Source organism: Panulirus ornatus, chromosome 32 (genome assembly GCF_036320965.1).
Source record: "Panulirus ornatus isolate Po-2019 chromosome 32, ASM3632096v1, whole genome shotgun sequence".
Classification (NCBI taxonomy): Eukaryota; Metazoa; Arthropoda; class Malacostraca; order Decapoda; family Palinuridae; genus Panulirus; species Panulirus ornatus.
The window spans coordinates 25301790-25316257 of NC_092255.1; the positions used below are offsets into that span (position 1 = coordinate 25301790).

At 41.3% G+C, this 14468-nt stretch overlaps 1 protein-coding gene across 2 annotated transcripts in view; it reads right to left on the bottom strand.

The window, feature by feature from the left end:
- LOC139759197 (uncharacterized) overlaps positions 1-13062 on the bottom strand; it is a 50657-nt gene extending 37595 nt beyond the window's left edge. The window contains exon 1 of one of the 2 annotated variants that reach the window (XM_071681262.1): positions 13009-13062. The gene's annotated coding sequence lies outside the window, so the exon portion shown is untranslated. Of the gene's footprint in view, positions 1-5578; positions 6918-13008 lie in introns of those variants that run through there. The other variant, XM_071681261.1, reaches the window with a different exon arrangement.
- Positions 13063-14468: the final 1406 nt, after the last annotated feature.

The following is a 14468-nucleotide window of genomic DNA, read 5'->3' on the forward strand; positions in this document are numbered from 1 at the left end:
CCATGCCCTCCAAAATACTTCAAACGAAACAATAGTTTATGTACAAGTATAACCTCATCTTCCCTTGCCGCCACACCTGCAGGCTGTGGGAAGCCCTCCAGGCACGCTTTCTCTTCATACTGATTATAAAAACAGTTTTTCAAGTGAATACGAATCCTCTTCTAATATATCTTACAAAATCTCCATGACAAAATCGTATCAATATACTGGGTACAAAAGTGTGTTTATCCCCATGACTGTATCGCCTCTGTTCTGACCGATTATATATATATATATATTCTTCACCTCGTCTTGGGTATAAAAGAAATAATATATATTCGAACTACATTTTCCCCCCTGATCAGCTTCACAATCATCACGCCTAACGAGCTAAACGCTTTCTTTCCAAACCTGCTTACCCGATGGCATCTTTTTTTCTTTATATTTACATGCCGGCCACTGTCACTGCAGCTAGAATTATACCACATACAAGACTGTCATTACTCTACGGCCCCCGAGCCATACGTGCGGATCCAATTATTTCCTTATTTATCACGTGAGGTTAGATTTACCATGTCGATACGCTGGCAATGTGTTCGGTTTGGGAACCATAGAGAAAATGGTTCCTACGTTTTTCAACATGGGATCAGCCATAAGACTGCCTTTACTAATCTCATTATACCTCCCTTATATTCATTATCTCCCATCCATGACATATCTAGAACCACACTAGTGAGTGTAGTCTAACCTAGCAGGAATAGGTCAGTCCCGGAGAGTCCAGCACCGGTAATGGCCACACTGGTCTGAAGCTACGTGGAATTTCAAGCAACACTCTTCATGACCTCTGACGATATGGAAGTGGGTAATGCCCTTCTTCTCTACTACCTCAAGGGCAATCACCACAGAGGGTGATTAAGGGAGGTTCAGCGTTTCTTTCAGATGGACTGCTACGTTCCGCACGATAATGTACATTATAAAACACAGATTTTGCCTACGGCCTGGTCACACACACACACACACACACACACACATCCACAAGTCAATAATGAAGGCTCCCGGAACTGAAAATCGTCATTTTCTTTTCAGTCTTTCTGTGGTTGAGTTTCGGTCACGGGCAGCCAGCCGCTCGCATCTGCCTGGGGGACGGACCTCTGACTCACGCCTGCACCATCTCCCCACTCCACCGCCTGGTCGAACGAGTCTTCCAAGACTATGTTCCACATATCCTTGTGAGAGTCCCATGACTGCCAGACTCCAATGTGTTTCTCTCAATCTTTCACTGTACAAGTACCCATCTTCCTCTCTTCAATGGTTCCAATCCCCTTCCCAATCCGATGAAAGGCCACACATTTTTTTTTTCTCAGTCCTACCTGGGACCTCGTGACGAGGTGCCCTCCCTCAGGAAATAACAATTCAGTGTCATGATACTGTCACAGGAGAGGGATGATATTCACTGTGGATTATCAAAATTCTTAGAAAAAAAAAACAGATTAACTCCATGGGCACGACGGCACGACCACGAAGCACAGCGGTACGACCACACGAAGCACAAAGGTACGTTTATTGAGCACGACCGCGCGATTCATGAGAACAAGGGTACGATCCCTAAGCCCTTAATCATGACGGTAAGATCCTTGGGTATGGTGGCCTTGGCCTCTGAACTGACCCTTAGGGTACTAAGAACAGACCATCATGCCTAAGGGTCGCATCGTCGTGCTCGAGGATTGTATGTACACCTTGACGATCAAGGGGTTGACCCAGAGGAACATTCACGTGCGGGCAACCGATGTAGAAGGACCAGCGAAGCTTCCATATATGTGCCCATGGACGTGCGGACGAGGCCTCCCGCCTACACCCCACATGGAATCCACCACCAGTTTCTACCACACCAACCATTACCACCAACCCGTCCTTGTTTATCTGTCCCACTAGGAAGGATTGGACAGCTCTCACCCAAAGCAGCCTTGAGGATTTGTTTTTGGACAGATTATATGAAGATCTATTAACATAGCTCTAGCGTGAGGAACATAACTCTAGCGTGAGGTTCCTTCCCTATGGCTAGCACTGGCACAGTTGATGCCTCACCGGATGCCTAGTTGCTTAGTTATCTTGATCCCAAGAGGGTGCTGTCACCACCCGCTGCTCAGCTGTCTTGTGCCTCGATGGCAACGGACGGCCCATGACGCACTACTCCTGACTTGATCCAATGTATCATCACAGAGTCCTCCCTCCCCATCAGCTGAGGCAGAGTTCAAGCTATTGTTTCTTCAACAAACTTAAACAGCCCAGACTCCGAGTATAGACACCGAGCAATCCTTTACTGTTTGTGCCACTTCGAAAAGACGTGGTAAAATACACACGCACTCACTGCGACTCCTTACATAAAGTGCACAGCAATCATCAACGTTACCTGTACAGGAACATGAGATTGTATTAAGTTTGCTGGGAATACACACAAGCTGTCAGTATAGTGGTTGGTATTAAGATGAAGGTGTTATTCGTTAGGCCATCCCCCAGCTATCCTGGTGACTCCACACGCTGAACCATTTACTCTCCCCAAGACTTGCTGTTGCTCTCTGGAACAAATCATCGGTAATGTAACCGCTCGCCTACAAGAAGTTCGTAAGTAATATGGTTAAGAACTAAAACCAAATCTAAAATTCGGATCAGTGAGTCAGTCCGGTAGATATGAGGAGGGAGACGAGTACGGTGGCTAAAACACTCATTTCTGGTTTGTTTCAGCGCCTCAAGATCAAGGTGAGAGGTGCACCTTAATCTAAACATTCTACCTGGTGTATGGTTAACACCAACGCTGTCAGAGAGCAGCTGCTCCCTCATCAGCACTACACAGGGCGTCCATAAAACGGACAAACATTCAAAGGGGTAATATAGTCTCCATCGAGAAAGGTCTAGCAATATGTGAGTAACCATTTCAAAATATGTACCAACTACCATCACCTGAAAACTGATGCTGACTTTACCAGTTCAAAATTCGTGGTCTCAACCCCTTGAAGACGACGGTGCGACCTCTGCTTACCATGTCCTGCCCTCTGACCTGACCCTTAATGTCATGGCAACATACACATGGGTCCTCCCCTCGTGCTCAAGTGGCTAAAGGTCCTCGGAGAAAGCCGAGACCTCCCTGGCTCCACAAATGCTATTAATTAATTATGAAGTCCAAGATACCTCACTTTACCAGGTGGACGACCTTGATTCCTCTGTAAGGAAAGAACGAGCTCGCGGCCAAGGCTACCAGCTGACCACGATCACTTCATGTGTTACTAGGCTGTCGTCGCATCTGCTGAAGACAATGAAAATGCTACGACTAATGCAGGTAAATGAAAATGTTACAACTGTTACAACTAAACTGTATTTCTGCACCCGAATAAATAAAAGCATCACGCGAGACCACTTGCAGTGGCACTGAGAATTTCCTAGGAACTCCACCCTGCCAAAAAATCTAAATAACTGCAATGGACTGAAACCAGAATTCCTCCAGTCCCTTGTGGAGTGAAGGTGGAGAGTGGACCGGCAACAGCAGCCTGAGGGGTTACCTTGTGTAGCGGATGGCGAGGGTGGAGGCCCACTAGGGGCACTGGTGGAGGAAACTGAAGCAGATCAGCCATCTGCTGGAGGGAACGGATGAGGAAGAATGGTAGGTGGGCAGTGTGTGCACTGCAGTAGTTGGTATAGGATGCGCGTCTTACACAACCATTATCATCTATATACCCTGCTAACATCAAAAACCTTCAAAAAAAAAAAATAAATAAATAAAAAAACACGACTCTCAAAAGAAATTCTGAGGGAAACTCTTTAATTTTATAAACTCGCCTCTCTCTTGCTCACCAGAACAACAATCCTTTACGTAAAGTCTAGCACATAGCTTTCCAAGCTTTGGCAAAATTGTGGATCTATCCGTTCCTCTCTGTGCTCTTCACTTAGGTCAGCACATCATGGAAACCAGAGAACACTCGTGGCACAAGATATCCTCTTCAAACCTGTGAGCATACTCATGTTCTGCCCATTCCTGAGAGCATAGGGGAAGACGGGTGGAGGTTGATAGATAGATAGGTATGTAGGTAGGTAAAGTTACAACAAATAAAGCAAACTAAAGTTTGTTTGCTTAAACGCGTAGCCCAACATCGAGGATCACAAGAACAATCTTATCTCTTGACCACAGCTGTAATGCTTCTCTAAACACTGCTCTTGTCGGATTTATAGACTCGCTGCTGAAACGTGAACTGCACGGAGCGCCTTCCTCCTTTTGCTCCTTGCATGCGGACGCTCCTTCGTGTCTCAGTACATTACTAAAAGAAATGAAACTTCTAAAAAAGTATTAAATCCCATAATACCGTAGTCAGACCTATAAGATCCTTCTCTGTCATCCCAACTACCGTGCAATCTATTTTCATTGTCTGATGACAGATCCCTTCCTGTCTAGCACTAGTACCCTTCTGATCCCCCTCTAACATCCCTTTGTTCAAATGTGACATCCTCTCCGTTCAGCCATGGTAATCACTGTATCCAATCTTAACATCCTGAATTCAGCTGTGGTATTCCTGTCTGACCTAGGCACCCCTTCCCATCAGCACCAGTACCTCTTCGTACTAGTATCCCTTCCTTCCGATCCTGTTGTCCCTTATTAACCAGTGTCGTCCTTCCTGTCCAACCCTGACCTTCTTCTGTGACCGTGGTACCCTATTTATGCGGTATCTTGCCCCACACCTTCTGTCTCGCCGTGCGAAAACTAAACCACTTGGGTTGAAATCAACACAAACCTGACCTAACCACGACAACTCGGCTGGTTAATGTTACGAAACAAATGGTCGGCCAACATGACAGCTCTCTCCATTATGGCAGACTGCAAGGCCGAACTGAATACCGACCGTCATTTACCTAAACGTTTCAAGTCCTTGGTTAATGCACAAAGCTACTGAAAGATTATATCATGTCAGAACGTCTTTCTTTGCAAACAAAACCAAGCCTGCATGACCCATGTTATGGCTTCTTACAGCAATTTAACTTTAAAAACTAAAATATTCTCTCCATAAAGCCTGTCACAAATTCCCGAGCAACTTTCCATGTAATTCCCATCGACCGTGTCATGTTTCTCCTTTAACGTTTAAACTACAACTTAAAAAAGGTCCTAGACAGCCTGAATCAATTTCCTTTCAAATCAGTACAATCAACTAAACACCACCGGTCCAAGTCCTCAGGACCTCAAACCTTGCCCTAAGCTCCATATATAAAGTTACTTCGGGCCATTCAGTCAAAATGATCACTGCATAAGCTAGGCTAAGCAGCTATGCAAAGCTAAGCTGGGATACTGCCGAAGCAGCAGAAGATAAGGTACTTCTTAAGCTATTCTAAGTTTGGATACTATGGAGGCAGCAAAAGATAAGCTACTTCTTAAGTTTGGGTACTGAGGAAATAGAGAAAGATTGGCTACTTCCTATGTTTCGAAGCCCCGAAAGCTGGGCTACTGCATCTAGCAAATGGTGTAGCAGCAAAAGCTAGGCTACTTTCAAAGTTTGGCCACTAAGGAAGCAAGTTAGTTCCAAGAGGGAAAAAAACAGGCCAACACGTGTCTCTGTCTTACCTCTTTGTTATCATTGGAGTCTTGCGCCGATGACTTTCTCCAGCAACACACTTGTACGTTTAATTTACACAACAAACAGCTAACGAGCACATCTTTGTTGTTAACTGCCCGCCACGACACGAAGTCACGATCACACATGTTCGATCGTTCTCGAATTATATTGAGAGGATCCGGTGCGTGTGTGCGAGTACGTAGGTTGCTGAGTTTAATGGTTATCAACTCCTAAATGATTAAACAAGGATCCTTGCTATACACATCACATATAAAATAATTCGTCAGGAATGTGCAGATAACTTGAGTAAGCTTTATGTAATCACAAGTAGTCAATACATGCGAAATATATATACCACGCAATATATTACATCCTTAATGTCTTTCACTGATGATTATCTCTGTTTCATGACATCAATAACAATTTAAAGGTCTTCAAGATCAAGAGAAGCATAGCCGTCACGTAATTACTGTATAACTTCCACTTTCAACCAACATGAGTTACCAAAGGTAGTTATCTACGCCGCCACCATCATTGTTTTACAATTGTTCTAAGTGCTTCACGAGCCTAAGTTTGTTTAATCAATCTTTATATCAGCCTTACTGTTCTCACTCTGCACACATTTTATCAACAAATGTCTTCATTATTGTCCAAAAGCTCACAGATGGCCTCTAACCCACTCAAAGTACTGTCACTGTTTGCTCACTCGCTAAAAACTTGCTTTTCTCGTGATTGCTTCAGTTCATTGCTTTCATAACTATACCCAAGACTAGGGCAGAAATTCAATTAATTTCACATATGTTGCGTTGGTGGTTATTTGAATGTAATACATATTTTCCAGACATGATGTAATTCAATACCTCGGTACTTAATACTCCGAAAAGACAACTGTTATCATTAGCTGTGTCTTTACAGACGGTCATAATTTTTCGTTTCTTCAGTTCTTATAATTTGTCAGGGCACTGAAACACCCCCATCACTTCACTTAACTGCAGAGCAACATTCAGTTATGTATTCATCAGTGATACTATTACTAAAGCAAACAAGAATGTTGCATCTTTCATTGTACACAATCCTGCTCTCGCCCTCTCTCTCTAAGCGTCCCCAGAGTCCAGAGAACAACAAATGATACGTTCAACACCGTGTCACCAGACACACTGATCCTCTCAACCGGGCGAGCCCTCCAGGTCGCAGGTCCCAGCAGTCTCCACCCACGCCTCGCCTGCCTTACCTGGCGTCCTCACGGCTGTTCCTGATGCTGCTCATCGAGCATCTTCGGCCCTTCCTGTAGTCAGGTTAAAGCCATCAAAAGCTTAACCTCCGAGGGCTGGCTGCTTGCGTGCACCCACCACTAGCTAGACCACGTGAAACTCGGTAGAATGTTACTAAAACTGTGGTCGTTGGCAACTCTCGGTGGGCCGTTCTGATATTTTTTTTTTCCGTACATCTCAAAGCTTTGGAAATCTCTACCTTCTCATGTTTTGCCCAATAATATGACTCAGCACATTCTAAAATGCAGGTTTAAACACTTCCTCTAAAATTCGTAAATACTTTTCCTTTCACAATCCTCTTTACATTTCAACTAAGGCCCGGCCTTAGTGCTAAACAATACTTAATTTCTCTGTCATACATCCCCTACATTATGAAGGTTTAATCGCGTTCCAAGATTATTTCATCTTTCTACATTATACTTCATATTTCAAGATGTCTGATTTTCAGAGCTAGGTGAAAGATTAGTGTGTTGCTTTCCCAAGAAAAGGAACCCTGCTAATCTTTCATTCAAATTATACAAAATTACGGACATACATGCATATACAGTGGAAAATATATCAACTACATATTTATAAATATACCGTTCAACCATCAACTTCGCGTCGGCATATTCTCCATATGCGTCCCACTTTCACACTAGTTTCACTCTATCATTATAATGGCACACTCTATGCTTCACTTACCCTCACACTGCGGCCCCTACACTCCCTCACAGTATACGGATCTCACACACCCACACGACTCTAACAACACTTTTCGGTCCAACACTTACTACACTTATCTACGATGTTCAATCGACACTTTCCAACACTCCACATCCATACATTCCATAACAATCTACAATCACCACACTCCCTCATGCATCTATACTTCCTCAAACTCTAACTTCTGCATCCCTTCATGCATTCTACTGTCTCAACGCTAAAGTAACGGAAAGTTCCAGACTGGAAAGGAACTAGTGCAGTACGTAATAAAAAAGTTGCCTCCAGAAACGGGAGTGACCCCTAATTTTCGGAGGCTAGGGGGTCCGTGAGAGCAAAGTCACGGGAGATCTCTCGATCTAGTCCAATAATTCATTCAATCGTGCAGAGGGAGAAATTTATTTTTCTTCCGAAAAAGTCTGGCATGGTGGCTGTTGATTTTTTTTTTCTTTTAAACTACATTTCTGAATTACTGTAGGACAACTGTACAGAGGGGCATGATAACTGTATAAATACTTTGCAGTAGGGAAACCAGATCGACTGAAGAAGCCAGCAAGGGACGCAATAAAAATACAACCCGAACTTAACAGACCGAAAATGGGGATCGCTCGCAACCTCGGTAGTACGGACGTGTGTCGCGAGATCTCGCGTGAACTCATCTCTCAGAAATTGGGGACAACTTCTGGTTCCGGGCACACCGTAAAATATAAGCGCTTTCCGTCTGTTGCAAAGTCCTTGTATCTTCATAAAGAAAAGCCCTTGTGACACCTAACAAAGAAATCTCGGTGTGGTATCAGAGCGGCGTTGTTACCAGAGGTGGAATGGGAAATCCCGGTGGGGGGTATGCTGTGGGGCCGTTTGAACCTCTGGATGTGAAGGTCGTCTACGGGAGGCGCAGACAACCAAATCTCACGACTTAAAAATCGTCATGAAAGATTCAAGATGCACGATTTCTGAAAACAAACGACGGATTAAAAGGTTCGCTCCAACCAGCACTGGCACGAAGCATTTCCCGAGGCTGGCCACAGCCAATGCGCACATGACTTGCGCAATGGAGTAGTGTTGATGGTGGACTTATTGGTACGTCTGACGCCAAGCAGGCGAGAGGGAAATCTTTCGCCGCGTATTGCACGCACCACTGACAGTGAATGACGGTACTGTGGGCAGTGACCAGCTAATGAGGAGGGTTATTGTGCCGCTCACAAGGGCCGTCTCGAACCCTCACGCTATCACATACTTTCTTAATTTGTTTAGGTTTTTCTCCCCCACACAACGATATACCGCACAGGGCTATCTAGCATTAAGCTCCATGGAGTGTGTCACGCTAGAGTAAGATAACATCTATCTATATAACCACATTACGCTGACCACACAGGTATCTCGTCGTACCATCATCAACCTGAATGCATATTATTGTTTGTTCTGCGATACCCTCACTTTAGTTCATCGTATGCTATGAAGGAGACATAGCCAGGCGTGATATATTATATATATATATATATATATATATATATATATATATATATATATATATATATATATATATATATATATATTTTTTTTTTTTTCTTTTTTCTTTTAAACTATTCGCCATTTCCCGCGTTAGCGAGGTAGCATTAAGAACAGAGGACTGGGCCTTTGAGGGAATACCCTCACCTGGCCCAATTCTCTGTTCCTTCTTTTGGAAAATTAAAAAAAAAAACGAGAGGGGAGGATTTCCAGCCCCCCGCTCCCTCCCCTTTTAGTCGCCTTCTACGACACGCAGGGAATACGTGGGAAGTATTCTTAATCCCCTATCCCCAGGGATAAATATATATATATATATATATATATATATATATATATATATATATATATATATATATATATATATATATATATATATATTCTCTATAAACATCTTACTAGTGATTCACGTCGCCACATTACCACACTCGTTAAATACTTGGCTTCCTATACGTCATACATATCTTAGGGATCTCTTTTTCAGCTAGCAACAATCTAGTCACAGGATGAATGAAGTGAAACAGTGACTGCTGTCTTTGCAATGGAGCTATGAGACGAAACCAAAATCAAATGGGTTACCCTACATAATTTTTCTGGGACATTATTCTCACCGCGCCCCCAACACAACGTGTGTTACGTTCATTAATAAAAACTGAGCCACATTTCTGTAACTAAGCTATTTAAATGCTATGGCAAGCTAGAGAAAATTACTCATGAATTTCACTTATGATTACCTCTAACTTTCGTCCATCATGTGCGAGGAGAAACGTTCGCAGATGTTCACCAGAAAAAAATGTCTCGTACTGATTACCACTTGTGATACTTATCTCCACATGATTTATTGAAAGACGAAGCAAATTAGATAAAACTTGGTTAGTAGGTCTGCTGGACTTAATGGCCAGCGACGCCAACGAGTATGAGCCACGGACCCGTTTATGCATTGATCAAATTGTAAACCCACATCATTGTGATCATTTCGGTCTCTATGGAGGTTAGAAGTAACTGATCTGCCTGGAAGTTAAAATCATTAACGAGCAGAGTGAAGGTGCTACGCGGAATATATTCCTCCTTTTACATTTGATCGTGATATTGTGAAATACTGTGATCATTTGGTAATCTGGTAATGTATAGCAACATATAAGCCACCTTAAGGTTAACGAATCGGTACATGAAACGAGACTGGTTAAGTTCCTACAAGTTAATCTGGTTAATTTCTAAAGTTAGGCAACTTGACATCTTACACAGCACACATCCACCTATGAGTCCACCAAGCTACGATTACAAATGGGCAGCCCTGTGCCAATAATGGCACCCCGAACACACACACCCGACCTGCGCCACAGTAATAGCACTCAGAAAAAGGTCTGTTATTGAAATATCCCGTGACAAGCTAGGCTTTGGCGAATCTTTACACTCACATACATTAAGTTAAACCTTAAACTTTACTCAAGATAATCTACTGACGTTGCCGGATATAATTATTTTTTCAATATAACCGTAACTCATACGCCCAATAAACGTAAGTGCCAAGAATTCTGCCGTCAACTTAATCAAAATAGGCTTTTTCTTTTGCTGTCGTCGATGATGACAACCCTAACAATCAAACACGAGGAAATTTATCTATCTGCCTGGGATGTGTTCATACAAACACAAATGCTCTTCCTTGGTCAAGGTAAGGCATAATATGCGGTTTGTTGCTAATCTTTCGTTTCCACAGGACAAGCCGAGCTGGGATCAGCTACACAGCTCGTTACATCTAAGGTACATGCAGATAATTCCATATGAACATCTAAAAAGCTATTCATGTAAAATTACATGTATCGGCTTCCTTTATACAATACAGTCAATACATAATTTCATTAGTCTCATTTTTCTCCATTACTTTTATCCCTTCTACTGCTAATCCTAACGAAAAAGAATTATCTCAACAGTTATTCCTGCTGAGAGAAATGTCATATTTCAACACCTTTCTTCATCCTTTGTAATTATTCCGTTGGGCTTCAAAGTGCAATATAGCTAGCCATTTACATCTAACAATCACCTACTTTAGTAAAAACTTTGCTAGATACAGCTATTTTAATGTAACGCTGATACCAGTATATTCGGAAAACCAGCATCTTTCTTGACTTATGCTTTGAATGATTCCGATTTCAGGTTCCATTCTTTTACTCTTGACAAAGCCATTATGTCAGTTAGACTCTCCCTCTCCGTTTATTAAAGATGGTCTTGGTCACAGTGTATACCACGCTGAAAGGTATCGGAGGGAGGGGAAAAATCCCCAACCGAACTTGAGTTTATGATGATCAATATATTCAAACACTTATTCTAAAACGTTTAATATGTAGGGAGAATTAATAAATGTATATCAAGTGTCAGTGATTTACACTAGTGACCAAGGAAACTTTCTTGTCAGTTTCGCCGCCCTCCCAAAATGATTAATGACATCAAATGTATACACATGAATACACAAACATTGACAGACCATTGAGTCCACACGAGGCTGTTTGTGATGGCGGAGGAGATATTTGGGGATTAGTGTGGTAAAAAAAAAAACAGATTTCTTTCCAAAGTGGAAGACCTGTAAACTTTTCACATAACTACAGAGGCGCAAATTATGAAAGTCGTGGATTTAGTAATATTTATCACGTCTTATGCGTAAGCGTATCTATGATGCTGCCTTCTACTCGATTGGTAAATTATTCCATATAATCATGATGAAGAAAAAGTACCTTGTCTAATTCAAGGTAAAACATTTGCCCAAGAGTTTATATCCATTACTACGAATGTTATTATACGAAAAAGTGCATAATGATAATGAACGTCTAAAAACGAAATTTTAACCACTTACAAAAGCTCGGAAGGAAAGGTGAAAGCGATCTAGGCTAGCTCGGCGTAACCTAGCCCTGTTTATCTGTTATCTCATAATGAATGGCAGACTATCAGTTAACAAAGCCCCACACTATATGATTATATTAAACAGTCACTTATGCATTCATCAATAATCAAATCAAAACAAATAATAAGTAAGCAATAATGAATAAAAAAAAATTTGGAGGCTTAATATACCTACATAGCAATATTTTCTAATGAAATTAGGCTACATTTTTGGCCCCTACATCAAATCTACTCTTACTTGGCCTTTACTTACATACACTACTTAGTTATAGTCATCTACAATTACAAATTAATTCCTACAATGTTCGTGCTAGTAAATAATAATATATAATTGCCCGTTAATCAGTACTCCAACAGGTTTTGTCATGCACGGGACCTTTTCAATTCAAATATCTAATACTTTGCTCCTGCTAGAAGCAATCGACTATCCATTTACTTTACATTATAAACTAGCAGAACTAGGCAATTCATACTATAAACCAATTCTTCCTGGATAACAGATGAAATAACTAAAAAGTTTTTTTTAACACAATGATTCTGGCTTTGCGCGAAGACTGGCAAGTGTTTACCTGTTTGTTGTCCGAAACTCTTTCTCCATCCAAGAATATTTGCATATTGTGATAAATCTACGGTTAAAGAGTGTTCAGGAATGTTGATCATGATCAAAATTGAATGGTAATATAGTGAAGACATCTTCAGAGAAGACGACTTCAGTTTAAAAACTATTTCTGAAGAAATACCTCACCTAATTGTACTGACGATCGTAATCCATAATTCTGTAGCTTTAAACGAAAAAACAATTTAAGGAGAAAATTCTCCAAAATAATGGGAAAATTTTGTGTACTGAGTTCGCCTGAGGTTGATGAAAGTGAAGCCAGCAGCCCATTTACTTGTCAGCAATCAAGACTTTGGTGGTCAACAACACATCTTTCCAACGCAACATTGCCACTTCCCTCTCCCTATTTCCTATCTACTCTACCTCCTAGTCTGCGTTCCTTGTTCCCTACTACTCTTACTAGACTGTTCCTAGTTCACTGTTACTACATCCAATCCTTATTCCTTACCTTTCGTTGTTTCCATTTTTCGTGATTTTGGATCCGTGATTCTGTGGTCCCCGCCATTTGTTGGTTCCAATTATTTTCCTTGTTACAAGTAATTCGCTTTATTGATATGATACTTATTTTCTAATCATATTCAGCTTGGCATTTGTTAAACTTTAATATTCCAAACACGGTCTAGGTCCTTGTAATCACTTAACTTCCAACGTTTCGTTACCGTACTTAATTATTTTTATGATCATTATTTTTATGAAAACTATCCCTGTACTCTTTCGCTTGCATTCTACCTACCTGCAGTTCTGGTCGGTGTGCACATATACAAAATGGTTAACAAAGTTTGTATCCTACGAAAATGATGGTCTTCTAACCCAAGACTTTATTGAAAACTCATGAAAAATTGATGAAGGTCCTTTAACAAGGCTTTATGGAAGACTCGTAAACCTAAGGAAAAATTATATTATGGAGCTTAGGTTAGTTATATCTTGCTTAGTTCTGTGAAAGAACTTCTGGTTAGGTGTGGTGTAGGCATTAAAAAATAATTTGATATATGTCCTTGTAGCAACTGAGACGAGGAACTATAGCCATATATTTCATTATTGTAAAGGCCTTATAAATATCAGCCATTAATGTAAATCATTTTTGTCGCACTAGCTGGTACAAAGTACATCATCCATTAATATATTTCATGTATGTACTCTCGTTTATGGGTGCATCTAATCATCGTCGACTGCATAATGTCTTCACACATATGGGACATAAACGTCATAAGGCTGCTGCTTCCATTCCTGGCTCAAGAGTACTCCAGTACCATCATCTACAAGACAGTACTTACTTTCCTAGGAACAGTGTTTCACAAGCCCGAAAAATCAAATCTGCACTCATTTCAAGGTCTCTGAAACATATTTCCAAGAGTTTGTCCGCCTGTCCTAAGAATACAAGGAATAAATTGATATGGCTGTGTCTACAATCATAAAAGTTAAAATTAGTTTGGTTTACACCACTTTGGTGTAAGTTACAGACTTGTCAAAAAAAAAAAAAAAAAATCTGCCGACTTGAAGAACGTCTTCCTCCTCAGACCCGGCCTTGGTGTGGGATAATCTAATGAAACACACAACAACACTGTTCACAACAAAGATATATTGAGAACATTTTGAAAATACAAAACGTAGCTGTACACTGTACAAATTCTGTATGTTACAACTTTCCTTCTAGGATTAAGTGACAAAGTTGTGGATCTCATGCAACAGTTCAGAAAAACAGTAGGGGAGAACAACCAGACCCTAACAGTAGTTATGCCCAGGGGAAAACTAATTATTCTTACAAGAATGAGCAGGGATATACTGATACAGGACATTACGAACATTTCAACAGATGCTTTACACGATGTAGGTAGCTTGGTGGGGGGTGGATTCTGACAAGGTCTTACCCCTTGGAACGGACCACAAACTTAGACATGGATGATAAAA